The following is a 17,274-nucleotide window of genomic DNA, read 5'->3' as shown; positions in this document are numbered from 1 at the left end:
CAGAATTGTTGAGGATCTCTGGAGAAGGCAATGCATGATTGCAGAATTTGATAGCAAGATTAGTAAACAATTGAACTTTTAAGACATTTATTTGGTTGTAAGAAAAATGGATTCTGACCAAATCAAATGGTATAGGTCTATGACAAAATTCTTTGAAAGAGAAGCCAGTTAAAGTATAGTTATCAGACTGCAAATTCATAGGTCAAGATTGGACCACAGTAAATTTTGTCAAGTCATAAACAATCTCTGAAGGTGTTCTTTCCTGAAAATCTATTTTCAAAAATAACTTTAAGTTCCGGCCCAGTGGCGCAGCAGTAAAGTTTGCATGTTCCACTTTGGCGGCCTGGGGTTCGCTGGTTCAGATACAGACCTACTCACCACTCATCAAGCCATGCTGTCGCAGGCACCCCACATATAAAGTAGAGGAAGATGGCACGAATGTTAGCTCAGGGCCAGTCTTCCTCAGCAAAAAGAGGAGGATTGACAGCAGATGTTAGCTCAGGGATAATCTTCCTCAAAAAAAAATAATAACTTTGGTGGAACCAAATGTATTATTTGTTAATATGATCATGGTAACAGTCACCATATGTTAAAAAAGTTTGAGCGATTAAAAGAAATTCCGTTATAATCAATTAAATAGTGGAAGGTTATTGGAGATGTTTACTTTCAATATTCCCTCAAGTATTTTAAATTATTAAAATATTGTGTTTTTATTTATAGTGCCCTTTTGATAGCCTTAGATATTTAGGAAACACAGAGGTAATTTAAAGATGAGCATAGACACACAAATGCAAAAATGCACACCTCAGATTAGTTTGAAAAAATAATAAAGGATAAAATTCTTCAGTTATTTTTTTAGCTCATATTACTAAAAATCAATAAGATTTTATTTACTGGGAATAGATCTCATAAAAAGTTAATAATTTTACAACTGGTTTGTTAATTTACAATATTACATAAAAGATTTGGAAGATGAACTAATTAAAATTTAATTTTTGTAATCATAAAGTGAAATGGCAAATTATTTTTAAAATTTTATTACACTACTGCAGTACGTTGGTAGAATATATAGAATCTTCTCTGTTCTTTTCTTTCCTAAGCCATCCAAAAAACAAGGTGATTGACAAAATCTTTATCTTACTTGTAATCAAGAACCATCTATACTCTTTGAATACAGTGGGTTGATAATTTAGGTAAAATTGGAACAGTGTAAGGTAGATAGTAACAGAGGTCATTAGACTTTGGATAGAGCCAAAAGCATAGAGTTATCAAAGCAGATGGCAGACTCTTAAAAGTCAAGCTCTTAAGAGTCAATAAAGTCTTGTTTTGGAATGGATCAATCTTTGATACATCAAGTGGCAGAGGAAATGGGCTTGGATCACTATTATGAAGTGACAAATTATCTTTGGGAAAAAAGAAAGATTTGGCCAGGCCAAAGATGTGGCAAGAAGCCTAGTAATTGCTTTCTGTCAGAAAAAGCAAAGGTGAAATTACAAACATAATCCTATAGCATCCAGGGTTTCATTGTGCTAGAAAAATTCCTTGCAATACTGCATGTGAGTTATAGCTGCAGGTGCAACAGTTAATGAGAAAGTTCTTTATAGAATACAACTCGAGCCTAATATATGCCCAATATAAACAGATGGCTAATCCAGAATATTCCACAAGTAGCTTACAGAAAGCACTCCAACTATGTAGTCATAGTTGGACCAATCCTAAAATGCACTGCAAATAAAAATAAAGGAAAAATGTTTATGAACAGGAAAAGACAAATGAACAACATAAAAAGAAAGATATGTCACAGAGCAACAAAAATAGTTTTCCATAAATCAATGATTAAAGAAAAACACCTTAAATGAAATCTGGCTTCATGTTAAATTGCTAAATCAAAAGATACAAGTGCTTGGAGACAAAATGCTAGGAAAGGAGGAGAAAAACACTAAATTGGAAAATATCAGGAAAAAATAGAAAAGAAAAATAAAACCCACATGCAAATGAAGTTTGCATTTGAAGTTTTTTAAAAAAGGGATAGATGCTGCTCAAAATACAGATGGGGTTATGGAGAACAGTCTCATGAAAGCTGAGCACGATCATACTAAAAAGGACAACAGTTAAAGGAACATTTTTTTTAATACACATATAAAAATCACAAAGGAGATCCAACATACTTACAATTGCTCTTAGAAAAGGAAACTGCAAACTCAAAAATGTGTTTTATAAAACCTTCAAGAAAATGCTTTCAATTTGGTTTGTTCTAATTGCAAAGTATTGTAAGACTAAAATGCACACACAATGAATGTAAAATATCTCAATTTTTATATTGATTATATGTTGAAACGATAATATTTTAGAAATATTGGGTTAAGTTAAAATGTCAATAAATGAATTTTACATGTTGTAACTTTGTTTAATGTGGCTACTAGAAAACATATAGAAATAGGTGGCCTATGTTATTTCTATTGGTCACCTCTGTGTGGAGTTTGTCCTTTCTCCTGTTTATTAAACTGTTCCCTCCCAAATGAATCAGTCACACAGAGAAGCAGATAGAGAGTCTCTCCCATCTTTAAAGATGATTTTAAAATTCTATTTAAATAAATAAGCTCCCTTGATCCCTGGATCAACCTTAGTTACCACACTCTCCCCTCCAGTTCTCAGCTAAACTTTCTGAATGATTCCCTTCGTACTCATTTCCACACTACCAGTCTCTTCTCAGGAAAGTATGGCTTCTGACTCCATCAGTACACAAAAACTTATTGCCATGTGAATTATTGATCTTATTATAGCTAAGAATTCTGGGTGTTTTAAAAACTTTATCTTATTCTCCCTCTCTAAAGTGTTAACCTTCCGAATATTTTTTCTTTTGCATAATATGCCTATTTGCCTCATATTTTCTGCACCTCAGACCTCTGTTTTAGTCTTCTTTGCAGACAAATATTTCTCTGTGCATATAGGTATGTTGTTATTTGTAAAGCTCTATTTTTGCTAAAGTGTGAGAAAAACCCAATTCAAATATGCCTAATTGGTTTATATAATAGTAACTGACAACCACTGTGCCCGTATGTGTACTAAGCAGAATTTTAAGTGCTTTACATACACCGACCTGTTTAATCTACACAACAATCCTATTAACTTTATTATTGTTACTTGATAGATTGAGGAACACAAGGCTCAAAAACCTTAAATTAATTTGTCAACAATCACACAGTTTTGTTGTTTTTTTTTTTTTTGGCAAGGAAGATTGGCCCTGAGCTAACGTGTGTTGCCAATCTTCTGCTTTTTGCATGAGAAAGATTGTTACTGAGCTAACATCCATGCCAATCTTCTTCTATTATGTATCTGGGACACTGCCACAGTGTAACTTTTGATGATAGGTGTGTAGGTCCGAACCTGGGATCTGATATCATGATCCCCTGGCCACTGAAGCAGAGCATGTAGATTTAACCACTATGCCATGGGGCTGGCCCCAATCATACAGATTTTGATTAACAAATTATAATCGAATTCTAAGTGATTATTCCAGAGTCTGTATCCTGAACCACTCTGCTATATTTTCAATGCACAGGCTGGGAATTCCAGTGAGTTGAATGCAGGCATAGCTCTCGCAGACATTTAAGAAATGGAATTTGGACCCTATCTATCTCACATCTTTACTTTCTTATATATTGGCTCTATTTACAGAGAAATCCTGGAACTTGGAAGTTTATATGATCTTTGGTTCTTGTGATAACAGAAGGAAGACAGTATTCTCTTTCAGAATCATATCAATTGTCCCCAAAAGGATTAACTGAACTCTTTGTTTATCTGCTCACACTGTTCAATTCTGTGTGCAGGGAGATGAGACCGTTTGGCCAGGCCTGGTTAGTCCAAAGGCCAAGGTTGTGAGATAAGCAGCATCTGAACACTGTCACCTGACCAAGGTCAGTACAGGCAACATGAACCAAGTGTTCTCAGAACCATGTCATTAAGAATGTCTGGCGTCATAGGTGCCTTCTAAGTATTTAAGAGAAAGATAAAAGAGCATAATCTCAATAGTAGTACCATAAAGTGATAGATTGGTCTTGCAATCCTGACTGGATTGTTATGCTAAAATAGATAAGGTTTGAACTAAAATCTAAAAGATGACTAGTTAGCATGAACAAGAAAGGGAAAAGAAGAAGAAGGATATAGTACAGAAAGAACAACATAGAAAGTAAGAAAATGGATAAATTTGAGGAAAAACTAAAAATTTAAAATCTAGTTCTATTTTCAGTTTGAGGGTATGTACCCAGAAGTAGAATCCAAAATTAGATCATATGGTACATCTATTTTTAGCTTTTTGAGAAACCTCCATATTGTTTCCATGGTGACTGAATCAATGTACATTCCCACCAACAGTACAGGGTCTCCATTTTCTCCACATCCTCACCCACACGTCTCTTGTCTTCTTGAGATATGATCCAGCAATTCCACTTCTTGACATATGATGCAGGAAACAGCATAAGTGTTCATCAACAGATGAATGGATAAAGAAGTTATGGTATATATATGCAATGAAATATTATTCAGCCATGAGAAAGAAGGAAATTCTGCCATTTGTGACAACATGGATGGATTTTGAAGACATTATGCTAAGTGAGATATGTCAAAGAAATACAAATAGTGTATGATATCACTTATATGCATAATCTAAAAAAGCCAAGCTCAAAAAACAGAGAGTAAAATGGTGAGTACACGGGCTGGGTGGTGAGGGAATAGCAGAGATGCTGTTTAAGGGTCTAAAGTTGCAATGAGTGGTAAATAATTCCTAGAGACCTAAAATAGTGAATATAGACGATAATACTGTATCATAATCATCAGACTTTCTAAGATACTAGATCATAATTATCCCAACCACAAAAAGGAAATGATAATTACGTGACATGATAAAGGTGTTAACTATTGCTACAATGGCAATCAGATTACAATATATAAATGTATCAAGTCAACATGTTGTAACCCTAATTTACGAAATGTTATGTGTCAAATATATTCCAATAAAAAAATAAAATGTAGGTCTACATTTTAAAGGTTTACAATATTTATATATATTTGTAATGTATATTTATAAATATTTTTAAATCTCTGGCAAATTAAGCTAACTAGACTATAAGCTTCCCTTCTCTATAATATGTATGGAATTATAGTCACAGTTAAAAATATAGCATTATTGAAACATATTTAATTATTATTATTTTGGGGGGGGAATATTAGCCCTGAGCTAACATCTGCCACCCAACTCCTCTTTTTGCAGAGGAAGACTGGCCCTGAGCTAATATTCATGCCCATCTTCCTCTGCTTTATATGTGGGGTGCCTACCACAGCATGGCTTGCCAAGTGATTTGGAGGTCTGTGCCCAGGATACGAACTGGCGAACCCCAGGCTGCCAGAATGGAGCCTGCGAACTTAACCGCTGCACCGCGAGGCTGGCCCCTGAAACATTTAAATGACTGGGATTTTAAAAGAAGGTAGAATACCTTTCAACAAAATGCATGGAAAATGTCATCATCCTAAAATTCTTGGTCACGTGAGTCTGTTTTTGCATATTCTCTAGGAAAAGATCCCTTACATATTGCTAACTAGGTACAGATACTGTACAGCAGAAGAGCAAGCACCACGTAAGCATGCATGTGATAAATTTCCCTGTTTATGTGTTAATTACATTATTTTAATACATCAGTTTATAGTGATTTTAAAATGAATACTAAGTATAATTTCTGAATTGGTTTGACTGCATAATTCTTTAAAATAGCTGCTGCAGCTACAAAGAGAAAATCTAATATGAAGTCATTTGCTTGTGTGCCAGCCAGCTTCCTATAGTAAAACTTCGAAATAAAATGAATGATTTATGGTCTCTAGAAAAATGCCATTTTCAGATGTGAAATGTCGCATTTGCTTCTCTGTCCATTTCGTTTCCCTCTTTTGTACTTAAATACACTATTCTTCTTACCCCAACCTCCCATAAATATCATGGTTTTATATCACCATTCCAAGCACTTTCACAACACTATAGAAAATTTTACAAAAAATTGTCCTAAGGAAACTACTGAATTTACCTAAAATTTTTATTGAGGGGAAGAAGGTAGCGATAGATCTGTTGACCTTTTTCTCTGCATAGAGAGATTAACTAGGAAAAGATATTGTGTGATCAATCTAGGTTTATATGTATTTGTAAAATACATATAATGATATTGTTGTATTTGTTCTTATTTTTGTGTTGTTTTGATTTAATTTTTTAAATAAATGGATTCTGCAATTCTTATCATTATATTAATTTTTGAAATTGTAAATTTGTTTGTGCATGCACATGTGTGTACTTTCCCAATGGAGAAAAAATTAATGGTAATGATAACCCCTGAACTTTGCCTTTCAATGTGATTTTGGCCTCCACAATCATTTGTAACATAACACTACAAGATCTGAAGAGAGTATTTTAGAATGTCATACATGGAAAAAATTCTATTACATAGGTATTTAAAAGATTTCACTTGAAATTTAAAAATTTTTCCCATTGAGCTGATAATATTCCAAAACAAAATTCTATTCGTTGTTAGTGATTCTGGAACAAGGGACAAATTTATTAAAGACCTTCAAGTAGATTTATGACATTTGTGAATATAGTCAGAAATGAATAAAATCATTTATTTTGTTGTTGTTGTTTTGTTTTGTTTTGTTTTTTTTTTGGAGGAAGATTAGCCCTCAGCTAACTACTGCCAGTCCTCCTCTTTTTGCTGAGGAAGCCTGGCTCTGAGCTAACATCTGTGTCCATCTTCCTCTAGTTTATACGTGGGACGCCTACCACAGCATGGCTGCCAAGCAGTGCCATGTCCGCACCCGGGATCCGAACCAGCGAACCCCGGGCCGCCAAGAAGCGGAACGTGCGAACTTAACCGCTGCACCACTGGGCCTGCCCCGAATAAAATCATTTAGCCAAGAGTTCCAAAACAATTTTTTGGTTAAGGTAACTCTTCACAAAAGAGAAAATATTGTATGGTATCATGATTCCAGAAAAAATATTCTTGAGAATTCAAGAAATGGAAGACTTCTCTGATTATTGGATTCCTCAAGGGCAAAAGCTTCTCTCAGAAGAAGGCCAATGCTTGACAGCACAGCATTCAAGTGTGCATGCGGGGTGCACCAGGCCCTGGCAGCCCTATTTCTTGTGAGGAACCACTTCGCATTTGCGTCGTTAGTTACCAATGGAATTTGAGCCTTCAATGAACTTTCCCCAAATGAACAAGTGTTCAGACTTGACTGCTTGAGATTCATAACTGACAACTTCTACTCAAAGTTGCTAATATGTCTGCTTCTCCTTGTTACCAAGACTGAGAATCTGAAGCAGCCTCCATGGTGAGGAGGTGGAAGCTCAACGTAGGTTTATTTTTTACTGACTTGATCTGAAGCATATTTTACAAAATGCTTTGCCTCATGCATTCTTGTTTCTGGAAACAAATATATTCACTTGTCTGAGTTTGAATATGAATAATATTTGTTAATTAAGGCTTATTTTGAAAAGTTGAGTTCCATTCAAATGTACACCAGTACCTTGTAGCGTAATGTAACAGAGGGAATTGTTTTTGATCACAGAACACGTCTGTTAGTCACTTTCTAAGATTCCTTATTAATAAGTGTCTTTTACTTAAACATAACCAGAAACTACAGTATTACTCTTTGCATTTTCATTATATGGTGTTAATGAACTTAGTTGCAAGTAAAATACCCAAACTGAAACATCTCAATGAGAGATGATGTAACCTGCCAAAACTCATAACATATTAATGAATTTTCATAGGCCAAACAGGATGCTAGAGGATAATGAATCAAGCTTCTTTAAGGAAAGCAATTTTGAGTCTTTAATACCCAGGCAAACAATTATACATATTAGACAAACCTGTGTGAGAGCATAGTAGAAACATTTTCACATGTGCAAGAATTTCAAAAGTTTTGTCCTTGTATACCTTAGCTGGACAAGTGAACTGAAAGTGAATTATTATGAAATAAGGGACAATACTGGAAACAGGAAAATCCAAGAGTTCCAGGAAGGGAAATCACAGGAGGAGGAATATTCAGCAGCCATGTAGGAAGCATGCATCAAGAACGGAGCAGTGAAGAGGCTTTGACAAGAGGAAGCTTCTATGAACGAGATGATCAGGATATGGGAAAGGTACATTACCCTTGGGTTAATGAGGAAAAAACTATTAGAACTCGAGGAGGGGCAAAACACGAAAGAAAAATGTGCCCCAAATACAAAGCAATATATAATGTGTCATTAGATTGGACAATTAATTACATATAGGACAAATTATTTCAGTCAATCTTGATACTAACATTGTCCTCTTCTGAGATGCATGGAGGTCCTACATTGTGTACACAAAGAAAGAATTAAAATGAAAACACAATTTGGATATTTGTGTAATCGTATTAATGTTGCTTGTTTGTAACATTTATTTTGTTGAGAATATTATTGGTTGATTTTTCATTCCTTATCAAGGCTCTAAGTTCCTCTTTGATATGGCTTTTTTGTTTTGCTAAACCTTCACTGCCTGCCATAATCATCTCAGCTTCCTCTTCTCTAGAAATGTTGGCTTTCTGTCTGACCAACCTTGTTCCCACCTTAGAGTGTTTGTCTTAGCTACTCTCTTTATGTCCAACGCTTTTTCCCAACTTTTGCTTGAGTTGCTTCATCCTCCAAATCAAGCTTCAGGTTAAAAGCATTTTTACAAAGACTTTCTCTGACAACCAGATAAAAAGCAGAGATTGTTTCATTGTATGTTATGCAAACTTTGTGTGGATATAAGCTTTGAGTGGACATAAGTTTTTATATCTCTTGGGTAAATATCCAGGAGTTGATTTACTGGTTGTTTATAAGTATATTTTAACTTTATAAGAAACCGTCAAGCTGTTTTCCCCAATTGATTGTACCACTTCTTTTTTAATGTATGCTTTTTGGTGAGGAAGATTGGCCCCAAGTTAACATCTGTTGCCAATTTTACTCTTTTTTTTTTTCTCCCCAAAGCCCCAGCACATAGTAGTGCATCCAAGCTGTAAGTCATTCTATTTCTTCTATGTGGGATGCTGCCATAGCATGGCCTGATGAGTAGTGTATAGGTCTGTGCCCTAGATCCAAATTGGTGAACCTGGGCCACTGAAGCAGAGCACATGAACTTAAACACTCAGCCACAGGGCCAGCCCCTGATTATACCCTTCTATATCCCCACCAACAATTAATAAGAGGTCTAGTTCCGTATTCTCAATAACACTTGGTATAAACAAATTTCTTAGTTTTAGCCATTTTAATGGGCATTTGATGGTGTATCTTTGTGCTTTCTAGTTTGCATTTCTCAAATGATTAATGATGTTGAGTATCTTTCCATGTGTCTATCCGTTATCTATATATTTTGGTGAAGTGCTGCTCAAATCTTTGCACATTTGTTTAAATCAGGTTGCTTATCATATAATTAATATATGATAATATATTAATAATTATAGTTAATTTCAAAGAATTATTTATATATTTAAAATACAAGACTTTTGTCAGATACATGTTTGGACAAATATTTTCTTGTGGTTTCTTGCCTTTCCATTTTCGTGTCACCAATGTTGAAGAGTAAATGTTTGTTTGTTTGTTTTGACACTGTCAAGTGTGCCAATCTTTTTCTTTCATTGCTCTTGCTTTTGTGTTCCATCTGACATTTGCCCTACATAAAGGTTGCAAAGATTTTCTCTTGTATTTTCTTGAAGAAGTTTTAGAGTTTTATTTAGATTTTTGATCTATTTTGAATTGTTTTTTTATAAATGGTAAGAGAGAAAGATTGTGGTTTACTTTTTCTATATTTTTATTTATTCTAGCACAACTTGTGCTTATTTTGGGGCTTTTAAAAAATAACTTCCTTTTCTGTTTAAAGAAATTTGAATAGATTCTACGGTCTTCAGCTAAGACGGCAGCCCAATACATATGGTTTGTTGAAAAGAGTAATGAGGAAGGACAGAAAGATAAAGCAGCCAGGTCAGAGCCTTTACTTAGATGCTTTAACTTCATCCTGAAAGATAGGAAGCCAATGAATTTTAAGACAAGAAGTGACACGGTCATATTTATGTTTTAAAACACTCCGACTTCAGTGAGCAGAAACCATATATATGTGGCTTGCTGCTATCTCATTTATAGTACTGAATATTTATTTGCTTCACAATCTCAACAAGAAATATAAAACCATTTAAAGAGCAATAGAAGAACTGATGGTTATAAATGTATCATCTTATTCTGAGCATTAAGCATTGATCAACAAATTCATTCATTGAATAATAATCAAGTGGCAAGTGAGTGTCCTGGCTTTCAAACAATCACAATATCTCCAAAAGTGTTTGCCCTGTTGTCTGTCTCTAGGACTAGGCAGTGGGAAGTGTTTTATAAGATTTAAAGTTTCTTTTGATGGTGGGACACAAACATTGACATTCAACTGATGAAAGGCAGAATAAAAACCAAATGAATAGTAGAAAACTTAAACTAAATCACACTGCTCTGAAGAAATAATTAAATAATGATATAACTATTAATAATAGAATAATTAAATGATTAGTTAATTAAATAGGATAACAAAGTATAAAATTTTATTTGCCTATTTTATTATATAAATGAAATGGTTGACAATTTAACTGAAAATTTCTCTCCTGATTTTCAGTTCATTCTAAGAAGCAATTTAGCCTATTTTCTTAAACTTATTTCCCATTATTTCCTAAATTCTGCTACACTGTCAGTACTCTTTCCTGTTCACATGTATTTGCTCATACTGGCCCTCTACTTGAACTAGCTGCTCATGCTGGCCCTCTACTTGAGTTAGCTTCACAGCCTAATCTTCAATTATTAAAGTTTTACCTTTTTCTTTCTTTTTGTTGAGATAGATTGGCCCTGAGCCAACACCTGTTGCCAATCTTCCTCTTTTTGCTTGAAGAAGATTGTCACTGAGCTAACATCTGTGCCTATCTTCCTTTATTTCGTATGTGGGATGCTGCCACAGCATGGCTTGGTGAACAGTGTGTAAGTCTGTGCGCAGGATCTGAACCTGCAAATTCTGGGCCCCAATGCAAAGGATGCGAACTTAACCACTATGCACCTGACCAGCCCGTCAAAGTCCTACCTTTGATTGTTGTTTCTTGGCAGGATTCCCTAACATAGGGAATTTTTCCTCGTTCTTGGCTGGCTTGAAGACAGTGAGAATCTTATGCAGTTGTTGATTCTGGGGGATCTTAAAGCCGTTGAGAGGTTTGCAGTGCAAATTCAAATCTGGCCTTTCCAAGCCTTTCTTTCCATGGCTTTATCCTTGTTGCACAACTTGGAACCAGTATTTATTGAGTGCTTACTACATCTCAGACACTCTTACGGGAATTAGGAAGACTTTCTGCCTGAAGGTGACGTCTGGAAGACAGTAACTGAGTGGTTAATCTTAAATGATTTTGAGGAATGCCCTAGACTGGAAGATTGCATATGATTACAACAGAGACTGGTGGTAAGTTCGCTATTTTATGATTCTCTGTTACATAGGTGTGAAGTCCTAAAGGCCATTGCTCATAAGTGGATTTCATTTCTGGGTTTCCTCTGAATTGGATGGGATGGGAGACAGTTCACTCAGAATATCTCAGCTTGACCGTCCAGAAGATCTTGAGGTCTAGACGTGGAGTGGGGTTAGGGAATGGTGGAAGAAGCAGCAAGCTCATTTTGATTTCGTTCTCTGATTCAGCTTGATCAGGAAAAAAGAAACTTGATTCTTATTTCTCAACCAGCTCCAGAGTAAATTTCTCAGTTGGTTAAATACTTGGAATTGAAAATGATCTTATTAATCAGCTCTCACAAATCAGTCACAATTATAATTATGGGAATTATGTATTTCCTCCTGTAGTTAAAATATTTTATACTGTCTTATTTATATTTATCTTCAATAACTCCTAACATACTGTCTTATAAATTCATGCATCTAGTATACATTAATATAATATAAATACAATAGATTACATATAATTTAGTATATATGCTTTATACTATAATAATATAATGTATTATATCTATGGAAGTATAAAACATATATAAATATTTACATTCTGTATTCTATTAATATTAAACCCTGTATTTATATATATAAATTTAAATGTTCTAAATACAGCTTATATAATTGGATAAACAACCATATTGTGTTTGCTCCTGTAAAGATTAGCTTCTTCCAAGAGGCCCATTTAGTTGGTTGAATACGTTGATACATCACTTGAGAAGCATAGTTAATTAGCAATAAATGGTTGCTGAGCTGCTTTTAGAGGAATTTAAGTTCAACAAACAGTGAGTTCTAATTTTGCTGAATAGATATGCACAGTTAATAGAATGTTCACGGTTTATTTGCTTAGGACAATAGAGTCATATGGAGAAGTTTTGCTTCAAAAAAGAAAAAAAAGGGAAAAAGGAGATGATGTGACTAGAAGCCAGGCACACATCTATTTCATTTAATTTGTCTGAATGCTGTAGCATATAAATCTATAAAATGCATAATATAAATTTTATTAATTTTTAATGAATTGTGGAGATTGTCTTTTGTTTCTTTTTTAAGAGGTCACTGAAGCAAGATTATGACCAATGCTCAGTGTTGCTTCAAGGCGAGTGAGCTGCTAATAGAAAATGCCCGTTCAGACCAGTGATTCCTACTCTAGTCTATGTGACAGATCGATTCAGCACCCTGAACCTGTTGGTATATGTATGCAAAATAATTTTATTTCTTTCCAATAACTTCCACTAAATGTCTGCTTAATTTCCCTTTTAGTCCATTAATGCTATTTGAAGCTTATCTCATTTAAGTGGACACTTTGCAATGAAAATTGACATAGGGATATAAAATCCAGAATGTAAAATATCTAGTTCAATGTATTTCGATTTAAAATTTCAATTTCACATACAATCCAACACTAGCCTTCTTTCTGCTCCAGGACCTGCCAGCTTATAAGCTGTCAAGCCTATTTTGACTTCTCCTCTTCTGCCTCTACCTACTCCAGAGTTGGGAGTGGGGAAGGAAGAATTTGGAGGACAGATGCGTTTCCTGGGGCTGCTGTAACAAAGTCCCACAAACCGGGTGTTAGAGCAGCAGCTATTTATTCTTGCAAATCATGCAGGAGGTTAGAAGAACCCCACTCTGATTAAGGCAAAGGGTGAAAGAATAATCTTTCACCAAAATCATCACACCACTATTGATACCATGTGTTCTTTAACTCCTAAGTTTTCCACTTGATTGGGGTAGCTGAGCATAACGACATCCCTGATATCCTTCCATCCCAATGGGTGCTCATCTGCTGCCTCTTGGCTGTCTTTCTTTACAGCTTGGTGGTACTCTGATCCTACTCCTTTCAGCTTTGGAGCTTTAGTAATGAGCTTCTCATTTTTTTGTGACAGGAAAGAAAGTATCCCACTTAACATCCTTTTTCTGATGGCACTTAGTATGCTCTATTTTTTAATAATATGCATTTCGATTAGTAAAACCAATATTCTCTGCCAAGAAAGAAAATACTAACTTCCTGGACACAAAGATAAATTTACCTTCTCTGATTTATCTTCTTCAACCATAAGTATTCTTCAAAATCTTTTATGTTTCCAGCAGATGGAAAAACATCGCTGGCCAAACCATTGCTGAATAAATAGTGTGTTCACTTCTCCTCAGATGTTCAAGATTTAAGGCTCCTCTCAAGAGAAACTTTCTTTAATAATTTTAAAAGTGAGGCAGGGGCATCTCTGAGAACTAGTGAGCATTCTCCAGGTGAAGTAATAAAACACTCAGAAGGGGACTTCCTTTCAATCCTTTTCTCCTATTACCACTCTCTGTATCTAGTATCTTGAGAGTTTATCTGGCTTGAAGGGACAAGGGAATGAAGGAACGATAATATTTCTTCTGGAACACTCTAGAATAACAGTGACTAAAGAGCCTTTCTTAGAACTCTGGTAAATCAGTTGCTCTAAAAAAAAAATAAAAAGGATATGGAGGAGAAAACCAGAAGTCCTAATCAGACAAATTTGTGAAATGCAACAAAATAAATTTGTCTCTTGCAGCTTTACAACATAAGTTAATATGCGAAAGGACAGGAGGAATTTTGCAGTGAATGAGCCGGATAACAGAGTTTAATACAGATTTATCAAAATTGTTTGACCGCAGAAGTTATTTCCAACATACAACATTTCAGTGATTCTAGAACACAATTTTTCAAGGGTTAACATCTTTGCAATTGGGAGACATGGTAAATTATTAAAATCTTATTTTCACTGTTGTATAGTGGCAGTAGTGACATTTTTGTCTTTGTTTCCATATGCTTAAACTTCTTCATGGTTTTTCATGTTGCTGTCACTTCAGTGTGATTTGGTGAATTATTGTTACTACGTCTGTTGAATTTAATTGCCACTTAAAATTTTTCCCATTTGTTTTCTGAACTATCCCATGGAAACCATCTAGTTAGATCAAGAGAGAGCCCTCATAAGAACCTGCAAGATTGATGTCATTAGTTAGGGAGAAGAATCAGGAGACAGTGGAAATCTTCAAGACATGCTGAATCACTGGCATTATAACTATGTGAAATGTAAGACATTTTAATAAATGGCCATGGTTGTTACTAAAGTTGAATTTTCTCTGTTCTTAAACACGTGGAAGAAACACTGAAAAGTTATATTAAATTGATACATGTGAAATATAAACATTTCTTAGATTAAAACATGATTGATGCAGAGGTCAGTTTTATAGTCTATAGAATATCTGAAGTAGTTTTAATTAAACCCATATATATATAGAAATAGATATAAATGGAAGAAAAATATGCAAAATAATATTTTACTTTGCACATTACATAGCAAAGATGGTTACAACTTTTACTTCCAAACAACTTTTGATTATGCTTTTTGCTTATGCTCAAGGCCTGAGACAATGAAGTGGATTCAGAGTGATGGGGAGGAGTGGAACAGTATTTAACTGGATTGTCAGAGAAGGCACCATCAAGAAATAGACATTTGAGCACACTTGAAGGAAATGAAGGAGTTAGCCATTTAAAATGGCACTCCGGCAGCAGAGTAGCTAGTACCAAGGCCTTAAGGTGGAAAAGTTTTTGACAAGCTTCAGAGAAAGCAAGGAGCCCCGTGATTCCGGAGCAGGGTGTGCAAAGGAGAGATTACTAGTAAATGACCTCAAAGACATAATAGGGAGAAGATCATCTGGAGTGAACAACTGTCTCACTTTGCCTGCTGTTGTTCTTATTTTAAGTCTGAAAATCTTCTCTCGCAGTAAACCCTTCAATCCCAGGCAATCTAAGGCATTTGGTCACCCTATAAAGATCTGTAGGCTAATTAAGGATTGTAGACAGAGAATTCAGTGATGATCCCTGTGTGTTTGTCCTAAACACCTGACAAGGTGGGCTCACTATCAACTGAGATGGACCATGGGTGGGATAAGTTTGAAGGAAAAATTTATACTTTGGGCATGTTAAATTTGGGATATCTGTAGGCAGTTGGATATATGAGTTTAGGATTCACAAGAGTAATGTTGGGAATTGTTAGCCTACAAATGTTATCAAAGTTATGAAACTAGATAAGATAACTAAAGAGCAAGTGTAGATGCAAAAGAAGAGAGAGACAAATACTGAGTCATAGAGCACACATCGATGATCGTTGGCAAACTTAGAAGTTGTTGGAGTGGGAGGCAAAGTTTGTTTATATTGAGTTTAAGAGATAATGGAAGATGAGGAGAAGAGTTGGAGACAATAGGATAAGCTATTCCAAGGGCCTTTGCCTCAGATGGAACACAGATGTGGGGCAGTAGCCAGTGTGGGAAATAGGGTGAAGATTACACATACTTTTCTTTAATTAATAAGGAAGGAAAACAAACCATAAATGAAATATTTATATATTTAAGGGGGGACTATCAATGATGTATATTAAAGTCAGGAAAATGCCTGTACTTATATCCTTAATTTGCCAAGAGGAGATGTACTGAGATACATTGTAAGCAGAAGAATGTTAGTTTGTTCTTTGTAAAGGGATATAGAAAGATGATATAGGTGCAGATTCTAGAAGTTCTGGGTAGATGTGGTGATGGACATCAGTGGTAATTCTATTACAACTGCTTCAAGTTTTTCAGTAAAATGGGAAGCAAGTTCATCATCTGAGTTTGAGGGTGAGAAATAAAGTATTGAAGGGTTGAGAAGAGGAGAGAAAAGAATGATTCATTTTCTTGGAAAAAGGAGCAAGCTTTCTTGTTTCTGGGGAAACAAATCATGGCCCCTGAGCAGTGCTGCAGGCACATTGAGGTTGTAGTCATCAGGTTGATGTGAGGCCAGTCATTGTGATTTGATCTTTTTCTCCAGTCACTTTCAGCTACATTGGTGAAAGCAAAGAGTAGGCAAATGGTTAATTTTGAGAGTGTTGTGATTCGGCAAGAAAGCAGAGCTATGTGAGAGAATGGCGAGGATGTTTGAGAGTATATGAATGTGGTTATAATGCTTGACCATGAAATATAATGTGGATAAGAAAGGAAGAGAAGGCATGGGGGTTAGTGAAAACTTTGAGGAATACGTGGATTATGGGTCCTGATAATTTTGAAGGATTGTTGGAATGCCAGAAGGTGTCACTTGGGAAGTAGTTAGTGGTAATTGGAAAAATTAATGCAGGAAAATGAGGTATATTGATAATACATATATCTAGGAAATGATCCTGAGAATAGGTGAATAGTTGGGGCAGAGGAGATAACAAGATCATGGGTGAGGAGAAATTTGTGGGACTTTGAGGTTGTGGTTTGGGAGGATTTCTACAAGTATATCGAAATTGTCGAGAATTAAGAAGAAAGTAAGAATGATGAGAGTAATGTGAAGACAAAGCTAAAATGAAAGTCTTTTGCTCTCAGTAGATAGAACCAATGATGTGTAATGAGTGATACAGTCTGATGACATAGGATTCAAGGCTGGAGAGTTTTGAAGAGGAGAAAGAAAAAATTATCTGAAAGCACAATGAGGAGCAAAGAGGACACCTACCCTCTCTCAGTCACATTCATGTATTCATCTGGAGAGTGTAGGAGGAGGATAAAACTCCTATTTAGAAGGGGTTGAAATGTCAGTCCTTTGGTGAAAGCCAAGCAATAATGTAAGAAAAGCTTTCAGAGACAAGATTGAGGATATAGAGTGTTTTTTTTTTTTTTTGATGGACAGTGGGAGGGTTTCTGGAATAGTGGCAAAGACAGAGAAGAGATAAAAGGAGATGTG

General features: G+C 35.3%; 1 long non-coding RNA gene across 1 annotated transcript in view; it reads left to right on the top strand.

Annotated features, from left to right (window-relative positions):
• The window catches only part of LOC138921539 (uncharacterized), a 62,609-nt gene extending 54,192 nt beyond the window's left edge, over positions 1–8,417 (top strand). The window contains exons 11-14 of the long non-coding RNA XR_011434175.1: positions 3,831–3,917; positions 4,375–4,702; positions 5,270–5,542; positions 6,795–8,417. This is a non-coding gene — a long non-coding RNA (uncharacterized lncRNA). The remainder of the gene's footprint in view (positions 1–3,830; positions 3,918–4,374; positions 4,703–5,269; positions 5,543–6,794) is intronic.
• Positions 8,418–17,274: the final 8,857 nt, after the last annotated feature.

This window comes from Equus caballus, chromosome 30 (genome assembly GCF_041296265.1).
Source record: "Equus caballus isolate H_3958 breed thoroughbred chromosome 30, TB-T2T, whole genome shotgun sequence".
NCBI classification, from domain to species: domain Eukaryota; kingdom Metazoa; phylum Chordata; class Mammalia; order Perissodactyla; family Equidae; genus Equus; species Equus caballus.
This window is presented reverse-complemented; position numbering and strand designations above follow the sequence as displayed.